The sequence below is a fragment of the Bos mutus genome, chromosome 9 (assembly GCF_027580195.1).
Source record: "Bos mutus isolate GX-2022 chromosome 9, NWIPB_WYAK_1.1, whole genome shotgun sequence".
In the NCBI taxonomy this organism is placed as follows: domain Eukaryota; kingdom Metazoa; phylum Chordata; class Mammalia; order Artiodactyla; family Bovidae; genus Bos; species Bos mutus.
Window position 1 is genome coordinate 25,949,509 of NC_091625.1, and position 22,410 is coordinate 25,971,918.

The window sequence follows — 22,410 nt, forward strand, 5'->3', positions numbered from 1 at the left end:
AGAATGGTCAGGATGTTGTCAGAGTATGGTTGATAACTGACAGCTTCTTCAGTTTTGTCCCCATATCTAAGTCAGGACCAACAAGAGAAAGTAAAATACACTCTCCAGAACTGTCACACAGCATGCTCCCTCCCATTCAGCCCCTCCCCAGCTTCCCTCAGGCCTAAAGCCTTTTATCTTCAATATATTGCTTTTCCACTCCCCTGCCTGCCTTGGAGTCAACAAAACATAAGTGATATCAACAACCTCAGATATGCAGATGATACCACTCTAATGGGCTTCCCAGCTGGCAGTAGTGGTAAAGAACCTGCTTGCCAGTGCAGGAGACATAAGGGACACAGGTTCAATTCCTGGGCTGGGAAGATCCCCTGGAGGAAGGCATGGCAACTCCTTATTCTTGCCAATATTCTTATTGGCAACTCCTTATTCACTCCAATATTCTTGCCTGGAGAATCTCAATGGACAGAGGAGCCTGGCATGCCCCAATCCTTGGGGTTGCAAAATGTTGGACATGACTAAAGCAACTTAGCATGCAGGTACCACTCTAATGGCAGAAAGTGAAGAACTAAACAGTCTCTCAATGAGAGTGAAAGAGGAGAGTGAAAAAGCCGGCTTGAAACTCAACATTAAAAAAAACTAAGTTCATGACATTTGGCCCAATACCTCATGGTAAATAGAAGAGGGAAAAAACATGGAAGCAGTGACAGATTTTATCTTCTTGGGCTCCAAAATCACAGCGATGGTGACTGCCACCATGAAATTCAAAGATGTTTGCTCCTTAGAAGGAAAGCTATGACAAACCTAGGCAGCATATTGAAAAGCAGAGACATCACTTTGCCAACAAAGGTCCACATAATCAAAGCTATAGTTTTTCCAGTAGGCATGTACAGATGTGAGAGTTGGATCATAAAGAAGGCTGAATGTCAAAGAATTGGTGCTTTTCAACTGTGGGCTGGAGAAGACTCTTGAGAGTTCCTTGGACTGCAAGGAGATCAAACCAGTCAGTCCTAAAGGAAATCAACCCTGAATATTCATTGGAAGGCCTGTTGCTGAAGCTGAAGCTCCAATACTTTGGCCACCTGATGCAAAGAGTCAATTCATTGGAAAAGACCCTGATGCTGGTAAAAGCTGAATTCAAAAGGAGGAGAGGGCAGTAGCATCACCAACTCAATGGATGTGAATTTGAGCAAAGGCCAGGAGATAGTGGAGGGCAGTGGAGACTGGTGTTCGATGGCCCATGAGGCAGAAAAGTTGGACATGACTTTGTGACTCAACAACAACAACAATGACAAAAATGTAAGTGATGGTCGCCAACTCCCTTGCTATAGCAAACTCTGAGCAAATGGCCTCTGTTCTCATTTGAATGGTTCTCATTTATTTCCAGAGTATAACCTTGTACTCAGGACAGTGTCTAGCAATAGTAGGCACTGAAAGTAATTGAATGGGTGAAAGACAACACCTCGATCCCTTATTGAATTATAGTTCAGTTTTCCTGAACAGAAAATTCAGGAGCCAAGAAGACCTGGGTCTGCATTTTAGGTCTTTATGTACCTGACTTGGCTGTAACTCCCTAATACTTTAAAGGCACTTTTTGTGGGGTACTCATCACTTTCTCAGAGAAGGCAATGGCACCTCACTCCAGTACTCTTGTCTGGAGAATCCCATGGATGGAGGAGCCTGGTAGGCTGCAGTCCATGGGGTTGCTAAGAGTCAGACACGACTGAGCGACTTCACTCTCACTTTTCACTCTCATGCACTGGAGAAGGAAATGGCAACCCACTCCAGTGTTCTTGCCTTGAGAATCCCAGGGACGGGGGAGCCCGGTGGGCTGCTGTCTATGGGGTCGCACAGAGTCGGACAAGACTGAAGCGACTTGGCAGCAGCAGCAGCAGCAGCAGCATTTTCTCTGTGTCTTGTCAGTCATCCTCCTCTCTTATGTCTAGGGGCTATTCTTTTTATTTAAAAATTTTATTGGAATATAATTGATCTACAATGTTGTATTAGTTTCTGCTGTATAGCAAAGTGAATCAGTCATATATATACACATATACACACTTTATTTAGATTCTTTTCCCATATAGGCCATTATGGAGTATTGAGTAGAGTTCCCTGTGTCATACAATAGGTCGTTATTAGTTAGCTATTTTATATATAGTAGTGTGTATATGACAATCTCAATCTCCCAATTTATCTCTCTCCCCACCTTACCCCCCAAAACCATGTTTGTTTTCTACATCTGTAATTCTATTTCTGTTTTGTAGATAAGTTCATTTGGACAGGGGCTATTTTTAATTCATTTTATTTCTTAGAATAAAAGAAACCAATGGGAGAACAGCAGAACTGAAAGATGCAAAGAGGTCCTGACTATGGTGATGTCGTGCTTCAATCCTGCCAAGTTTTAAGGTCATTCACTACGGACTTTTCAAATGATGAGCTTATGAATTTGTATTTTTTTCTTCATCAAGTTTAAAGAAGAGAATTCTTAAACTAGTAGATTGCTGGTAATTATGGGTAGGTAACCAGGATCATTAGAATAATAACAATGTTTAGCTGGGTTTTTAATTGCTATCTCTCCTAAGCCTTGTTTTCAGTCTTCGTGGTCTTCTTGTCTGGTTTTCCTATCCTCATAGTTTCAATAAACTCTATGGCAATGACTGCAATATCCATCAGTCAAAATTTCTCCAGACTCACACACCCAGTTGCCTACTGGACCCTCCTCGGGCAACTTCAGACTCAATATTGTTAACATGGCTTGCTTTCTTCTCCTTCAGATCTCTACGTCTTCTCATTTTCCCTCCCTCATTTAAGGACTTCAGGTACCCAAGTCCATCTTCTCTAATTAAATGATCGCCTCATGTGTGGGCATAATGTTTTCCTCTTACTAGGCCCAGTCCTAGCAGCATGTCTATCATAGAATAGATACCTCCCAATTTTTTTTTTTTTTTTTTGCTAAATGAAATTATTAGCAAAAAACAAATGAAGAAATGATAAAAACTACTCTTATTTAGTGATATCAAGAGCAGATCTTAACTGAAAAAGAATAAAGTAGAGGACCTCTTAGAATCCCTTCCAGCAAACTAATGTTTTTTTTAAAAAACAACTCCTCTGCTTTGTTTTTAAAGAGGTAAACCACTTTTACAGGTAAAAAGTATTTTTATTTATTTATAGTTCATTTTGATCCATTTTAAACAGTAAGATGTCTAATTGGTGTTGATGCAATACATTTGGTCAATCACAGACTGTAGACTTGTCTATGGACTAGTTTCATAATCCAAAGTTTTGGAGTTTCCCTAAGTATCAATAATGCAACTTTGATCAAAAGTTGTTCTGAAAAAAAAAAATCTCTTTTATAAATAAACTAGGAGGAGAGGCAGGAAACTAGAGGAAGTAGACCAGAATGGGAATAGATGAAAAGACTATGAGAAGGCCTTAATGGCAAACAACAAACAATTTCATGTGGGGAGCGAGCTCCGCCCGTGGCAAAGGTCATGAGGAAGGAGGCTTGACATACGCAAAGGCGGGATCAAGCCTCAGGAGTCTCCCTGGAAATTCTCGAGCAATCTACCCCCAAAACCAGAGTCTGCCTACTTTCTGCTTTGTGCTTTCACCTACACCTCTGACTTTACGGGGGGCTGTCCCCCACGACCTCTCTGAAAAAAGAGTTAGCTTACAGCTCCAGTTAATAATTCCTGGGTGTGACAGTGTTTAACCTACAAACTCCTTTGGAAATCCTCTAGCCTGCCTGAATAGGTTTTTCCGGCCACATGTGATTGTTCAGAGCCTCTCAACTGTGAGAGGCAGGAGATGTTCTAAACTGTCTAAACACAGATTCTTTTGAGTAGTTAAAAGATTGATTAGAAATTGTATTGGTGAAGGGATTTTCACTTGTTGGGCCAATGTTTGCTGCTAAGTTTCCATATCCCTTACCTGCTGTGTCCCTGGCAGTGTATTGATTAATATAGTTGGTGTAAGTAGTAGCTTTAATGTTTGTAACCTGGGACCCTTGAGTTAATTCTTTTTCTTGTTATAGCCCACCACACCTTTGCTCTGTAGGAATGCAACTTTATCTAATGCTTTTTGAGGCTGGCGCCTGACTTGAGAATAATCACCTTTAGAGAAAAAGGCCTCCGGGCCAGAAGATGATGCAAATCACCTAAACTTTTGCATATGATAAGTTTGCAGGAAGAAAGCCTGGCTTACTGCATGACTCTACCCCTTCCCCCATTATCCTCTATGCATAACTTAAGGTATAAAAACTACTTTGGAAAATAAAGTGCGGGCCTTGTTCACCGAAACTTGGTCTCACCATGTCGTTCTTTCTCCTACCTTCTGGCTGAATTATTCAGCCTCTTTTCTACACTGAATTTCCTCACTGAGCTATCCTTATTTCAGCCTCTTTTCTCCACTGAATTTTCCTACTGAGCTATCCTCATTCTATTACTCTTTATATCCTTAATTAACGTTTAATTAAGCAATTGTTTCCTGATCTTCGCCGACGCCGTCCCCGCTTCGAATTCCCTGGATCAGCTGGGGCTGGTCCCCGGCAACTTCACATCCAAAAAAAAAAAAAAAATGTATAAGACAATTCAATATGAAGGGAGTGTTGAGAGAAGAGAATTATATCCTGGGGGAAATTCTGATTTATGAGCATTTCTAAAGTTTATTCCAGAATATAGCATCACATTTTGTGTTTAAAAGAAAGTTTATAAATTAGGAGTTTGAGGTTAGCAGATACTAACCATTTTAGATAAAATAGATAAACAACAAAGTCCTACTGTATAGCACAGGGAATCATATTTAATATCCTATAATGAACCATAATGGAAAAAAATATGAAAAAAAAATATATAAGTCACTTTGCTGAAGCCCAGAAATGAAGACTACATTGTAAGTCAACTGTACTTCAATTATAAATAAATACAGAATGGGCTCCAAAAAAAAAGTTTAGAGTAATTGTTCTAATTGCCACACTGTAAGATGTTAAGATTGACTTCTTGAGGTGTCTGTATTTTATATTTTATCACAAATATGTGGGAAATTGGAGGTGGGAGAAAGGAAGATTAAAAATGGTAAAATTTCCAGAAGTCTAACTTCTTCCTAGGGCAAATTCACCAAACTCTAGATTTATGTTGGACATGTTACAGTACCAACTACTTGTATGTACTCCTTTGCCACACGAGTCGTGTGTACTGCCACAAAAATCCTTTCCCAGCTAGCACACTCTTCCCATAAGGACTTTAACTCAGGGCTCTGGGATGCCAGTGACAACCACCTCCAACCTGGAGAGGCTAATGGTGTGGAATAAAATCACCTGACAGATCTTACACAGATTTCTTCAGAAAGCAACCACTTCCCAAAAGGGCATTCATCAACTCCTTCAGTATACAACCTTAAGATCTTAGCCTAAACCTAATTACCATACTCTTCTTGGTTTTTGTTTTTTCTCCATATGACAAAGTCAAAATGCAGTGCTTGTAATCAATAGTAATCTCCTCTCCAGAATGCCATATTTGCTCAGAATGCCCTCAACATGGAAAAATATGATGGTTCATAAAAAGGATACACAGGAGAATGATTTATTTGGCAGCCAGAACACAAACTCAGGCTTAATCTCCATTGCTTGGATGTAGAACAAGGCAATCGGGCAGAAGGCACAGTGAAATACAGATGCTTGAAAAAACCTGAATTGCACCTTAGTATCTTTTTGCTCATGGGAGAATTCTCTGTGCTTGCTTGGTAAAACTACTCAGATTGTTTCAGTCCAAAAAGGCAAGTGAAAAAAAAAAAAAAAAAAAGGCAAGTGAAATACAATTACAATGAGGGTGAAGAGGTAGAGGAGATAATCAGTAAATGTGGGCACACCAGGGTCCATTCAGAAGCTCACTTTGGTCAGAAAATACATTCGTACAGTCACTCTAATCACACTGCCTCTTCCCACCATTGCTCTCATGCACATCACTCCATAATCTTTAATTCTGTTTACATAGTTATATATCTATTCCTCTGTACCCATCTATTCATATATGTGTTTCAGAGTTGGTTTAGATACTCCTACTGGCTGTTGAGAATTTAGAGGTCAACCTTCATATCTAAAGTATTTTCTTTCCTTCTCCCTTGGGTAACTCTATGATTGAATAAATGTTATTGACTAAGCTGTCTACATTTTCAATCTCAGAGTAGTCTTTCTGAGAATAATGAAAATAAATATTTATCAAGTGCCTGAGTGTTAAACCTAGAAAAGAAAGGAGATTCAAAATATTAAGGCAGCCTTTGACTTCTTTGTACTTTTTTTTTAACTCTCTTTTATTAATTAGGGCTTCAGTTTTCAGTTATTGCAAGAGCAAGCAACCTCAAACCTCAGGGGTTTGAATAACAATGAGTTTTTAGCTCACAGTTCTGTAGATTGGCAGTTTGGGCTGGATTCAGCTGGATGGTTCATCTGGTCTCAACAGGCTCATTCATGCGTCTGTGGTCTGCGGGCATGCTCGCTGGGGTGTGAGACTACCAAGGCTCAGAGCAGGGTGACATTACCTCTACTGCATTATAATATAGTATAAGGAATAATAATCATTATTTTTAAACAAGTAATATATAATATGGTATGGAATAATTTTATTAAACATCTTTTTTTAAATCTCATGCTTTCATTGTTTCAGTGTTTTACAGATCATCTTTGAAATTTCTGAAAAGTCAGGGGCTCTTTACAAACATACATTAAATTATTATTATTTTTTTTTTAAATCACAAGTGAATTGCAGTAAAAGCAGACTAGAGAGTCAGAACTTTGGGAGCAAGCACTGGCTCTGACACTTTAGTTCTTCTAGTTTTAGTCTTCCATCAGTTGTCTTACCTGAGAAATGGGGTGTCATGGACTTGTCTCTCACCCCAAATTAATATGTGGAAGCCCTAATCCCCAGTATGACTGTATTTGGAAATAGGGTGTTTAAGGAGGCAATTAAGGTCAAGGTCATACAGTCGGATCCCTCATCTGAGAGGACTGGTGTCCTTAGAAGAACAGGGAGACAGTGATACATCTCTTTCTCCATGTGTACGGAGCAAAGGCCATGAGAGAATCCAGTGAGAAGGCACCAACCTGCAAGCCAGGAAGAGAGTTCTCACCAGGAACCAGTCCTGCTGGCCCCTTGACATCTAGTCTCCAGAATTGTGACAATATATATGTCTGTTGTTTAAGCCACCCAGACTGGTATTTTGTTATGGCAGCCCATAATAACTAATACATGTGAATTAAGATAATACATTTTGGAGGGATTTTGTAAAGTTCAAATTAGATTTGCAAAATGAAGGAAATTTATAAACAAAATTTCATACAGTGGCTAGCTATGAGTAATATTTAATGATAATTAGAGTTGGTGATTATTTATACTTGAATTTAATAACTGAATTAAAAATTGCCAAGGACATGTTAACAGAGCAAGGACAGGCTTGGTGTAGGAATGTAGGATTTATTAGCTAGTAGAGATTGCCTCTCTGTGTGGCCATTATTACTCACTCTGCATATTATGCATAGAACCTGCCTAGTTTCAGGATGATGAGTTGAGGAAAATTCATGCTTTGTCATGCAATGTAGGAAATGCGGGTTCAATCCCTGGGTCAGGAAGATCCCCTGGATTAAGGGAATGGCAACCCACTCCAGTATTCTGGCCTGGAAAATTCCATGGACAGAGAAGCCTGGCAGGCTGCAGTCCATGGGGTGGCAAAGAGTTGGACATGACTGAGCATGTGGCACATCCATAGTATTGAGGGTTTTCTTATATTTAAGTAATATCTAGTTGGCTCTTTTTCAAAATCTGTGAAGAAAACAGAAGTTCTATGGTAATAAAAATAAAAGTGGGTTCAATTTTTCTCTTTCCATCTGGGCTGACCTAGAGAATGGTTCTGCTCATTGCAGCAGCAAGACTTCCAGAGGCAGCAGCCAAAAGCAGCCTTTGGATACCACATGGAGATGCTGGCCTCAGAGCAGTGAAAGGCAATGAGCAGCTCTAGCTCGGTGACACTTTCCCCGCTCCAACCTGCTTGAGGTCCAGGTGTTCTAGGGTCCATGTGGCCCAGAAGGAGAAGAACTTCTGTCCCTGAAATATGTCTCCTCTCCCTTCCTATGTCAGCGACTCCCCTTGCCCCTCTTGTTTTCTTGAATACTCAGAACTGCCTGGCTTCTCTCTTCCTCCTGAAAGGAAAAAAAAAAAGTCAATTCCAAAATGACATACTTGTGCACGTCATTTTCTCCAAAGAGCTCTAAATATATTTTTAAAAACCTTCTCGTTTGCATAGCTCTTGGAAAGATAGATGGCAAATATTAGGTTTACCAATAGGAAAAGGTCCAGAAAGAGAGTCTCCAGGGACTTTCAAGAGAGAAAACTCACAGAGTTGGACTGGGTTGTTTTGAATGTTTTTCTCTATACTATATCCCATTACAAAATGACTGGAAAAGTATAGTCTCTGTGTCATGTACCCCTTACAAATTAAAAATCAGTATAGTAAACATGAAGAAAGAAGGTATCTTAGGGTCCCTAATGGTGTACTTCCAGAATTTCTAGTGGGATATAGACAAAGGATAGATGTTACGGTGCTCCTTTTCCCTCAATTTCTAATAAAATATAAACTAATAAAAACATCCCAATGATTTACAAAAAATGATTTTTAAAGTAATCAAGTTGAGGTGTAAATGCAGAAGGCCTTGGGTCTCGATCAACAGGGAAGGAGTATGGTCTATTTGACATATACAATCTTTGGGACTTTTTAGCCCAGCTGATGAAGCCGTGGCCACAACTGCTGGTTATTTCCATGAGTCATATTAAAGAGCTTAGACCAGTGCGGTCATCAAAAGAAGCTCTGCCTTCTGGTTAACTCTGTTTATAAGTGCACCACAGATAGTTCTTCCTGGGGCTACAGAAAAATTTGATTTGCTCTTTGGGTCATTTTAATGAAATGCTGACTTTCAGTTTGTGATTCTTGGCACTATCCCAATTGCTAAGAAAAAGAATTAGGAAAGAGACCCTTCTAAATATATACCATCATCTCCTAAATATACACCAGTATCTGAGAAACACTCCCAATAGCTCTCTGGGATGAATTTGTTTATGTCTGTGTCTATGTAAAAGCCTACACATGGTCTTGGAAGGAATTATCAGACTCTGGGATCAAACTGTACCTTTCTTAATATGTAAACTAGTTCCACCAAGCCAAACAATCAAAATAGGCTTTGCTGCCTTGTAAGCAAAGATTTTAGAGCAATTTTGGATATCCAAGAAACATAATCCTGGCAATGAGGCTAGGGAGAAGCATTTTTGTGAATGAATGCATAGAGATTTATGAGCTTGTAGGCAAGTCATTCAGTCTTTCTAGGTATCAGTTTCCAAGGCTCCTTTCAGTTTTAAAAGTCTCTGCTTTATAATCCCCTCAAATTGAAATTTTCAGCTCCAAAATTATCACTAAGTACACAGGATGAGCCAGTTAAATCTTAGAGCTGCAGAGGGTCAAAATATTAAAGAATTAGATACAGTCCCTGCCTCCCAGGATTATGAACTGGCCAGGATATTTACATGATAAATGATAAAACAACCAATCAGATTAAGGACACAAGTGATAATAGGGAGTTGTCTGCAGAGAGAGTAACATGATAAAAAAAATAATTACAAAAATGTAATTCTTAAAGGATAGGTTTGATTTGCATTAAAAGTATTCAGTACAGTGTGGTCTTCCTCACTTAAATACTTCTCCCCACTTTGGCATGGAGAAGGCAATGGCACCCCATTCCAGTGCTCTTGCCTGGAAAATCCCATGGACAGAGGAACCTGGTGAGCTGCAGTCCATGGGGTCACTGGGAGTCGGGCACGACTAAGCGACTTCACTTTCTTTTCACTTTCATGCATTGGAGAAGGAAATGGCAACCCACTCCAGTGTTCTTGCCTGGAGAATCTCAGGGACGGGGGAGCCTGGTGGGCTGCCGTCTATGGGGCCGCACAGAGTCGGACACGACTGAAGCGACTTAGCAGCAGCAGCAGCCACTTTGGCATGTTCTCCTTACTGATGCTTTCTTTCTGCTGAGATTAGTTGGCCCAGTTGTCACTAGTGTTGGAATGCTTCCTGGAATTTCTTTTTCTAACAGCAATTTTTTCTTTATGTCATTCCTTCAAGACAAATCATAGATCAGAGCAACATACAATATTTACTAAATGCTTGTTGATGATGATAAAAACTCAGTTTGCAAGGCAGCGGCTAAATAATTCAAGGAACTGATCTAATCTGCTATAAGTTTACTAAAAACAGAGAGATACATACATAAACTTTATATAACATTTTATATAATAAATTATTTTATATATAATATAGTTAATATAACTATAATATAAAATAATGAGCTCCTAGATGGAGAAAATAAAGTGGTGACCACTTGGTGCCACTCTGGATTTAGTAGGAACAAGTCATGGCATGCTAACTTCTTTATTTAACCTCTTTATTTTTTTTTAAATTTTTAATTGGAGTATAATTGCTTTATGGGACTTCCCAGGTGGCCCAGTGGTAAAGAATCCACCTGCCAATACAGGAAACAAAGGAGACATGAGTTTGATCCCTGGGTTGGGAAGACCCCCTGGAGGAGGGCAGGGCAACCCACTCCAGTACTCTTGCCTGGAGAATCTCATGGATGGAAGAGCCTGGTAGGCTGCATGTATGTCCATGGTGTAGCACAGTGTCTGACATGACTGAAGCAACTGAGCGCTCACATATGCTTATATATTATGAAGGCTTTCAGATATATACATTCTTTTTGGAACCAAGGTATCAAAGAAGTAGATTAAGAGTCACAGATTATATGAGAATTTTTAAAGAAAAATGTTTAAAAGATAGATTGAGTTACTTTGTGAGAGGAAGATTTCCTCTTGAGAAAATTTGGGCTTCAGTGGTGTTTGAATCAATGCCCTGTAAGATAGTGCTGTTGGGAGACAATTCTTCATGAATCTCTCATGTGTTTGTGTGCATTGTGGGCAGAGTTACTGATTATGTTTTAATCATAGTTTAATGTTAATTAAGGTATGGTGAAGTAATACAGAAATCAAAGAGAAGGGGCCTTGAAGTCATGAAAGTTTATGATACTCACAGGTCCCCAGGAAAAATTCAGCAGACCATGCAGGGCCAAAAAGGGAAACACCAGAGTCAGTTATGAGGTGGAGAGGAGAAGAGAATGGGAATTGGTGCTCAAGGAACCAGAGAAAATGCTGATATTTTGACTACTGCTACGCATGTGAGTGATAAACTTTTCTTGTTTATGACTCAAGGCTCTCCTGTCTTCTGCCAGAATCCAAGAAAATGACTGGTTAGCCTACTAGCATGAAAGTAGGGTAAAATCTGAGACCTTCACAGTTCTTGACAAAACCTTTCGACATCTTGATTCTGTGATTTTTGAGAGTCTGGAGATAATGTCTTAGTGCAAACAACATACACTAATGATGAGAATTCCAGTGTCTGGCATCTGATAAAGAGGTGACTGAGAGCAGGTGAGAATTTGAAGAGATTACTGGGACAAATTTCATGGATAGCCATCTCTTCAGCCTCTGTTATGGCCCATTCTCGTGTTGTGAAAGATCTTGAGCACAATATTGATGGGTCTAGAAATATAGCCACTTCCCAGGTAAATTGTGTTATTTCAAATTTCTACTGAACAAGGATGTCCTGTTTTAGAGATATGACATAACCTGAACTGTATTTGAGGTCGTACAATAATTGGTTGCATCACACAAAGTTCTTCTTTTCTGTCCCCCAAATGTATAAAAGGTAATGTGGCAAACACATGACCTACTAATTTTACTATCAACACCAATTACATCTCTTTTCCATGAGACCTTCCCATGAGTATGGTTCAAACAGTAAGACTATAGTGTATTTTCTTTTTTTGAATATCACTTCTGTGAGGGAATAGTGATAAAAGAGTGATTTATTTCTCTGAAATTTCAACAGCTTTAGCAAGACTGTTTATGTGATTATTTTTGTTTTTTTAGACAAGTTTTTCCAATTATTTTATAAGTATTTCATCAAGTTAAGAAATGTGAAACTTCATATGTACCTGGGAATATTTGTGTGTGTGGACTTCTGTGGAATGTGCACATGCTGAAGTGAGATTTACTGTCTGGATGCTTCAGGTCTTGAGCTGGGTAAGAGAAAGCTATAATGAGAGTCAACCCTAGCCACTCATCCCACGTCTCCCATGACTGGCTTTAGAATTGATATTCAGGACTGATGCTTCACCCAAGCTTGCAAGGGGAAGCAAGGGGAAGAAGCTGAAACACCCGGACCAAAATGGGAGCAAGGAGCGCCTTGCTCCTTGTGGATAAGTTGACAGCTGAAGACTGAGTGCCAAACTGGTGTCTGGCTCCAGAATGTCTCTGGTCTATGACACAACACAGTTTGCCCCATAAAGACTTTGAAAAATGAATGGGAAAACAGTTGGCTTATTGAAATCTTATAGTTAGGGTGGGAAAATTGCTTTCATTGTTTATAAAAATAATACATTCCAAAAATGGTGTATAGGGGAGAGTTTTAATTTTCTCACTCCCCATTTGATTTTTTTTTCTCATATTTCAGAGAATAATATGGGGGGAAAATGGGAACTGATAGCATATGTTTCAGTTGGGTGGCTTGTTACTGGAGATAGGACAATCCTAAAGGGAAAAAGAGTTGCTTATCTCATGGGAAAAAACTTTAGTCACTGGAAATAGAGCAATATTTAGGTGACCTGTTAAAAGCAGGAAAGAGTCTGTATGTATATTCACAAGTGATCAGTGGGATGCATAAAGCTCTGGATCATTCCAATAGTATTGTACCCCATGTGAAAACTGGCTAGCATTACAGGTCAGGCATATGCCCCAAAGGGCCCAGGCCCTGTGGATCAAGCATCAGACACAATTCATGAGGAAGATCCCAATCTCTCGGATTCTTCTGAAAACTTGGCCCCAGCACTTTTCATGGGTCTCGTGTCTAACTGCCATCGAATGAATAGAGCATAATTTGTAGATTACAAGATTTGCTTTTGAAAAAACCCAAGTTAATCTAATAATTAATGGAACTGTCAGATCAGACCAGATCAGTCGCTCAGTCGTGTCCGACTCTTTGCGACCCCATGAATCGCAGCACGCCAGGCCTCCCTGTCCATCACCAACTCCCAGAATTCACTGAGACTCACGTCCATCGAGTTAGCCATCTCATCCTCTGTCGTCCCCTTCTCCTCCTGCCCCCAGTCCCTCCCAGCATCAGAGTCTTTTCCAATGAGTCAACTCTTCGCATGAGGTGGCCAAAGTACTGGAGTTTCAGCTTTAGCATCATTCCTTCCAAAGAAATCCCAGGGCTGATCTCCTTCAGAATGGACTGGTTGGATCTCCTTGCAGTCCAAGGGACTCTCAAGAGTCTTCTCCAACACCACAGTTCAAAAGCATCAATTCTTCGGTGCTCAGCCTTCTTCACAGTCCAACTCTCACATCCATACATGACCACAGGAAAAACCATAGCCTTGACTAGACGAACCTTTGTTGGCAAAGTAATGTCTCTGCTTTTGAATATGCTATCTAGGTTGGTCATAACTTTCCTTCCAAGGAGTAAGCGTCTTTTAATTTCATGGCTGCAGTCACCATCTGTAGTGATTTTGGAGCCCAGAAAAATAAAGTCTGACACTGTTTCCACTGTTTCCCCATCTATTTCCCATCACAGTAATTTAACTGTAAAATAACTGAGTAGTACCTTATCAAGAAATATGAGGCTTATGTTAAGAAAACCATAAATATTTACTGAGATGTAAAAAAAGTTTTGCTATATAGAGATGTATCATATTTTAAGGAAGATGGAATCTGACAAATGTTAATTATTCTAAATTAATTTACATGTTTATACAGATTCTAATAAAAATTACCCTCTCTACCCAAAACTTGTGTCATTTAGGGATATTAAAAACTACTTATTTTTAATGGAACTAAACAGAAAAATTTAGCCAAGAACATTTGGAGATTAAAACAAAATAAAAAGAGTAGTTAAGAAGGAATTTGTTTTACTAGATATTAAAACTTTATGTAAAAATTTAATATGGTGTTAAGATCAATGGATAGATCAATGTAACAGAAAATATAGGTCTGGGTGTTGATCCCTTACTTCTTAGGGATAAACATTGCAGTCACGATAATCCTGTTTGTGGGTTGCCTACACCAGGTGTGTAGGTCTGGACTATGCCATGTCTCTGCCCCTTCTACCCATCTCATTGTGGTTCTTTCTTTGTATCTTTAGTTGTGGGAAATATTTTCTACGAGTCTTCAGGTCATGCCCAGGGGCAATCGCTCTATGAATAGTTGTAATTTTGATGGCCTGTGAAAGGAGATGCGGCTTCCCAGGTGGTGTTAGTGGTAAAGGACACACCTACCAATGCAAGAGCCTTAAGAGACGTGGGTTCGATTCCCTGGAGGAGGGCTTGGCAACCCGCTCCAGTATTCTTGCTGGAGAATCCCTTGGACAGGGAGTCTGGAGGACCCTACTACATAGGGTCACAGAGAGTCAGCCACGACTGAAGCGACTTGACACAAGTGAAAGGAGGTGAGTTCAGGGGTTTCCTACTCAGACATCTTGGCCACTACCTACTAATTCCAAAGTAAATTTCATCAAGTCCCTATAAAACCAAAAGCCTATATAAATATAAAAACTTTGCAATGTAAACATAGAAAAAAAAACCAGATTCTTCTGTAATAGTTAACTTGAACTATTGTACACAGTTAAATTTATCTAAACCTATTGGAAAAGACTTTGACACTGGGAAAGATAGAAGGCAGGAGGAGAAGGGGACAATAGAGGATGAGACAATTGGATGGCATCACTGACTCAATGGACATGAGTTTGAGCAAGCTCCGGGAGATGGTGTGGGAAGCCTGGCATGCTGCAGTCCATGGAGTCGTAAAGAGTCAGACACAACTGAGCGACTGAACAACAATAAAACCTATGGCATCACTTATTTAGCATCTTGTTTTTGAACTTTGTTTCTAATAAATTTGCTTTGATCAGGAAAATCTAGTCATCTAATTTTTTTATGTTTCTATTAGGACCCCAATATACTATTTTTTAAGTTAAAAACTTTAAAGAAAAAAAGAAAAAATGAAGTTGAACTTTACCTCCACCCTTAATCTCTTTGTCAGAAAAAAATGATTCTAGAAATTGATCTACCTGCTAATGAGCAGGCATCCAAAAATAAAAACACTGCAGGCAACAAAGCTTCTGTTCTAAGAAAGAGATTGATTTCCTTGTTTTGATGATTTTAGTCTTTTGTAGCCTGTCTCCACTGAAAGAGAGCTTTCAATTCCCCTCAAGACCACAAAATACCCCACTGCTCCCTCATCATTGTGGTCACCAGTGTATTTATCAGTTGTGGCAAATGGTAACCCTTTACACCGTACTTAGCTGAATATTGTTTGCTTTAGGAACAAAGCACAGAGGACAAAGATTTCAATGCGGTTTTTCATTTGGGGAGGGAGTGGGACTAACACTTGAACTCCAGCTGATTCTCATCCTCTCAGACCCATGCTATTTGGCAGCTGAAGCTTCACAGAGCCCTCAAGGCTCCAAAGTCTTGAACTCTGACTTGCACAGAGGAGGCAAGAATTAAATTGGGTGTAATTAACCTGAGAAGCCTCTAGATTCCAGGCCCCTGGTAAAGAGAAAGTTAGAAAGACCACTAGAGCACCCTAAGTTAATTATTATGTAAATAACTCATAAGGAAACAAGTTTCTTCTTCTAAGGATCTCTGCAGGGGACTTTTTTGGGTCAGGATTTATGCTGATTTCAGTACATTTGCAATGCATGTTAACTCCAGCAAAATCAAAATTAAAAGAAACTACCTCTACCCACGGCCACCCAATATGAATCAAATGAAATCCCCTTCAAGCCTAATATATTAGTGGGGGCGGGGGTGGTCAAATGGTAAAGGACATAATGTCCTCTATCTTATTTAGTTTATAAAAAAATACATTAGTTATGACCCACTGAATTGATTTCATGGTGGGTCACAATCCTCGGTTGAAAAAACACTGGTTTTTATGGGAACCCATTTATGAGTGGGAAAAGATTTAGATCTGAAGCATTGAGCCTGTGAATACCCGAGATGTATAAATTTTTTAAGCAGAATGGCCTGAGAAAGAGGAAGTATAAGGTTGCAAGGCCACCAAGGAGGAAAACCTACATTTTTTTCCACTGGCATTAGATTTCTTAGAGTCAGAAGCTGAGGTACAACAGTGCGGACTATTTTATTGGTCTTACCCATTTTTCTGCAGATCTATCAGTCCAAGTTTTGAGAAGACTACCCGTTCAGGCTTTCATTTTTACCAATGGAAATGACAAAAAGTACACTACAAATGGAGCAAAAAGAGAGAAAAAGAAAAAAAAAAAGACTTTGAGGTACTGGATAAGAGCATAGACTATGGAGTCAGGCAAGCTTTGAATCAAATTCTGGCCATGCCGCTTACAAATTGGTTACCTTGACGATTTGCTTAAGCTCTATGATGCTGTTTTCTCATCAGAGTTTCTTGTGGCACTAAAACACTTAGCATAATACTGGGCACAAGATGCTTAATACGTATGGTGTGATTTTTATAGGATGCCTCTGTCACTAATAAGTTGTGTGACATTGTGCCAATCATTCAACATCTGTGAACCAAGAGGAGCCATGTCTTTCTCATCTACAAAGTGAGGGACTTGAATGATACGGGTAATGCATGCCCCAGCTTTAAGTTTCATTCATTAAAATCCATTACCACTAGGAATTTAGGCATACTGGAGCCAGCTAGTGGAAGTATACCTCTTACCTAGATATACGTGGAAAATACAATCTTTTAGTTTTTCACTATCATCCAGACACTGACTTCTTTAACTAATTACCTTGTTTGTAAAAGTTCTTTAGAAACCATTTCAGAATTATGAAAGCCAAACTCCAATGTTTTAGCAGGAAAATAGGCAGGCTGCAGTGACATGATATTGTATTGCTTAGATACCAGAAGTCATGAAAGATGTTGCTACATAACATTGATAAAGATCTAACTAAGGATAAGGTTTTCCTGATCCAATTGTTAGGAGATCTTCTGCCTATTTAATGCTCTAAGGATTATATAAAGGCATACTTTTTTTTTGTTTTTTTTTTTTTTTTTTTAATCTCAACAGTTGCTTTTCCATTATAGAAGGACCTCTTTCTAGTCTTAGCTATTGGAAAGGGAATTCCCTGGTGGTCCAGTGATTAGGACTCTGTGCTTTAACTGCTAAGGGCCCCAGGTTCAATCTTTGGTGAGGGAACTAAGATCCTACAAGCCAAGCAGCCAAAAAACAAACAAACAACAACAACAAAAATTAGAAAAATAAGTCCCATTTTCCTTTTATGCCTAGTCTACTTCCTACTTTATTCTAGGCCATTGTTAAACAATGTTCCACTGTTTAGTCAGAAGTCATTCAAAATGAGATTTTTCAGTTGTCCCTGAGCTTTTAGTCTTCCTCTCCCTTCCACTTTCTTCTGTTCTAAAAGAAATAAATGTCCTCCTTTCCATACATTTACCTACTTTTGGTTAGAATCCATAACGTCAACTTCTTCAGCTAGGATTATTTCTGCCTTGTCTATATCTGTAGAATCTATCTCTGTTTCAAGGGGAATTTATTCTCCCTTCTCTATGCCTCCATTTTGGTTTAGGAATTTATTACGTCTCTCCTTCACAATTGAAACAGCATCTTACAAGATCACCTAGCCTTTCTTTTTTTTTCTCTCATTTCATATTCTTGCTGCAACCCTTAGCCAAAACTTAAATTATATTACTGAGTAAGTCACAACCCTACTTCAAAATCACTAGCAGCTGCTGAGTGTTAAATAAAAAAAGTTTCCAAACTGGGAACTCACTCTTTATTGGATACTCATTACTTATTTGCATTTAGAAGCTACCCTATTTAACATCCACTTCTAGCCGTGATGTTGGGACTAAACTACTAAATTTACTCCAAGGCATAAACAACTACACAACTGGAAAAAATGAAAGAACTATTTCAAATGTTTGACAACAGCACAGGACAGTGAACCCCAAGAAAAGAAGAAAAAAATGAGGTGAGTCCATTTTTCCCCAAGGCACATATCAGCAGACAGAGAAAAAGATGAATTACCTTTAAGGGAATGATAATAAGAATGATTGTTGTTTATTAATCGGATGTAATGGAAAAAAGGATAAGAGATTATTATTTTTTTAATTACTAAAAGAAAAAAAGACTATAACCTAGAATTCTATAAGCAGACAAATTATACTTCAAACTAAGTTGAAGTAAAGAGATTATCAGACAAGCCAAATCTGAGAGAATTTATTGCCAGGAGACCTGGGCTACAAGAAGTATATAAAGAAGATTTTCAGGTTGAAAGATAATGCTGTATGAAAATGTGATTCTACACAAAGAAATGAAGAACGCCAGATATGGTTAATACATCAGTTCCGTTCAGTCACTCAGTCGTGTCCGACTCTTTGCTACCCCATGCACCGCAGCACGCCAGGCCTCCCTGTCCATCACCAACTCCTTGAGTTCACCCAAACCCATGTCCATTGAGTCGGTGATGCCATCCAACCATCTCATCCTCTGTCATCCCCTTCTCCTCCTGCCCTCAATCTTTCCCAGCATCAGGGTCTTTTCCAATGAGTCAGCTCTTCGCATTAAGTGGCCAAAGTATTGGAGTTTCAGCTTCAACATCAGTCCTTCCAATGAACACCCAGGACTTATCTCCTTTAGGATGGACTAGTTGGATCTCCTTGCAGTCCAAGGGACTCTCAAGAGTCTTCTCCAACACCACAGTTCAAAAGCATCAATTCTTTGGCACTCAGATTTCACATAGGTAAATATAAAATGCTTTTCATATCATAATTTTTTTTAAAAAACTAGTTGACTCCTTAAAGCAAAAACAATCACAGGATTTATGACATATGTGGTAGCACAAAAGATGAGAAGGAAGAAAATGAAATTATATGTTATCAAGATTTTTATTATATATAAATTATTATAATATTTCTGGTGAAATTCAATACCTGTGGCAGATTCATTTCGATATTTGCAAAACCAATACAATATTGTAAAGTTTAAAAATAAAATAAAATTTTAAAAAATAAAATAAAATTCATGTAATAAATCCTAAATTAACTACTATAAAAATAAAATTTTTTTAAATATGAAGATAAATTAGTAAAGGAGATGAAGTACTAAAAATTACTCAATCCAAAAGAAAGTCAGAAAAGCAGGGAAAAGCCTACAGATTATGTGAACAAATAAAGCTCAAATAAGACAGTAGGCTTATAACCAAACATAAACTCTCCAACAAAAATAAGTTCACCAGGCATGATTAAAAACTGTGGCTCAATTATTAGTAGCTTAAAAGAGGAATACATTAAGTATAAAAAAACAGCTACAAATAGGCTAAAATTAAAGGATGGGAAACACTACTCATAAAAAGTTTGCCTGTATCAAAAGCAGACAGAGTAGACTTCAGAAAAAAAAAGTATTGACAAAGATATAAGGAACATCTCATGATGATAAAAGGGTCAGTCTATCAGGAGGAGGTGGAAATCGTAAATGGGTGTGTATGCATCTAAAAACAGAACTTCAAAAATACACAAAACAAACACTTAATATGACCAGAGCGAGAAATAGACAAATCCACAATTGTAGTTAAAGATTTCAATATTCCTCTCTCAGGAATGATGGAAAATTTGGCATAAGTCACTAGGGATATAGAAAGTTTGAATAACACTATCAGCAAACTGAACCCATTTGATGTTGTAGAATATTACATCCTTTGACAGTATTCTTTTCAAGCTCACTTAAAACATACAGAGATAGATCAGATGCTGGGCCATAAAATAAGTCTCAAAAAATATTGAAGAATTGGGATAGTTCAAAACATGTTCTCTGAACACAATACTACTCTAGAAGTCAGAAAAAGAAGTATACCTGGAAATCATCAAATATTTGGAAATTAAACAACAGAGTTCTAAATCATCTATAGATCAAAGAGGAAATTCCAAAGAAAACTGACAAATATTTGGAACTGAATGATAATGAAAAAATTAAAATATAGTAGCATATCAAAATATGCAAAATATAGATGTAGCAGGGCTTGAAGGGCAATTTGTAACTCTAAATGTTCACATTAGGGGAAAAAAAGGTCAAAAGTCAATGATTTAAATTTATAGAATTTAAGAAACTATAAAAGGAAGGACAAATTAAATACAAGCAATCATTAAGAGGGATAGAATAAACACAAAAGTAGAAATCAATGAAATGATAGACAATAGAGAAAATCAAGACACTTAAAGCTTTTTCTTTGCTGCCATTAATAAAATTGATAAATTAATTAGATTGACCAAAAAAATAGAAAAACCCACACAAATTATAATTTTTGAGAATGCAAGAGACATTTTTACATTTTCTATAGATATTGGACATCAAAGCAATAATGAGGTGATACTGTAAACAATTCCATGACTATAAATTCAACAACTGGGGAAGAGCATAGATTCTAAAAGTAGATCCATGCATAGGAAGTAGAGATAATAAGTGAAATAAGATAAATGCATAGGACTTCCCTGGTGGTCCAGTAGTTAAGAGTCCACCTGCCAGTGCAGGGGACACAGATACGATGCCTGGTCTGGGAAGAGTCCACATGCCCCAGGGTAACGGCCCGTGCACCATAGCTACTGAGCCTGCAAGCCACAACTGCTGAACCCACACGCCGCAGCTACGGAAGCCTGAGCGCCCTAGACCCGGCGGTCCTCAAAAAGAGAAGCCACCGCAAGGAGAGGCCAGAGCTCCACAACCAGACAATAGCCCCTGCTCCCACAACTACAGAAAAGCCAGTGCATCAACAAAGACCCAGCACAGCCAAAAGAAATTAAATAATTTTTTAAAAAGATAAATGCATAGCAGCAGGAGGGCAGTTATTGCTTTTAAGCCTAAAGAATGTGAACAGGAGAGGAAGACTTAAAGTTCACAGACAACTGAAGGATCTCGTTTTGAATGACTTCTTACCAAATTAAACAATGGATCATCAGCCTGGAATGAACTACAAAAGGAGTTGAAGATAAATGGAAATAGGAATTATTTTTCTAATAGTTAAGACTAGATTTCCTTCTTTGATGGAGAAGCATATGATTGAGATTTTTTAGTGCTAAATGTGAATGTTGCATTAATTATCTTTCATTGAAAATGTTAGAAAGTATATTATCACGCTCAAGTTTAAAAATGGGTTGGAATTAGATTAGTATCTTCATTCAGGTTAGACAAAATTTCATGTTAGCTGACTACATGGGTTTCCATTCAAGAGGTAATTTTTTAAAAGGAAAAGGTAATTTTTTAGTGGGTGTTGGCACTTCCAGTCCCAAACGAGGCATAAATGGGTCTTTATTAAGTTGAATTTGGAAAGTATAGATATTAGCTGTTAAGCAGAATGTATTCTCAAAGACCTTCTGTACACGGAGTATATTATATGTATGTATGTATTTTCCGTTTTCTTTTTTTAATTCGTTTACTAATTTACTTACTACATTTTTTCTAGAATAAACATAATTTTTTAATTAAAAATAAAAAACTCTAAAAATCAACTAAGAAGAGATCAGTAATACTGGAATTATTAGTGCATTTCTTTGTTTTACTTTTTAGCTCTCTATTTTTCTACTTATCTCTGTGCTATGCTTCGTCACTCGGTTGTGTCCGACTCTTTGAGAACTTTGGAGTATAGCCTGCCAGCCTCCTCTGTCCATGGGATTTCCCAGGCAAGAATACTGGAATAGGTTGCTACTTCCTTATCCAAAGGATCTTCCTGACCACGGATTGAACCCATGTCTCCTCTGTGTCCTACATTGCAGGTGGATTCTTTATGCACTGAGTTATTGGGAATATTTTCTATTTTTCCTAGCATAAGCATGATTTTTTCACATAAAAACATCAAAGACTAAATCAACTGAGACGTCAGAGAATTTTAAAAAGTTTTTAAATTCCAGTTGTGTTATGGAAATTGAAAAGATTAGTACTTGAGAAATAATTTTTAAATATAAATATTATTGTAAATAGGTGATATACCCTTCAGTTCAGTTCAGTTCAGTCTCTCAGTCATGTCTGACTCTTTGCGGCCCCATGACTTGCAGCACGCCAGGCCTCCCTGTCCATCACCAACTCCCTGAGTTCACCCAGACTCACGTCCATCGAGTCAGTGATGCCATCCAGCCATCTCATCCTCTGTCGTCCCCTTCTCCTCCTGCCCCCAATCCCTCCCAGCATCAGAGTCTTTTCCAATGAGTCAACTCTTTGCATGAGGTGGCTAAAGTACTGGAGTTTCAGCTTTAGCATCATTCTTTCCAAAGAAATCCC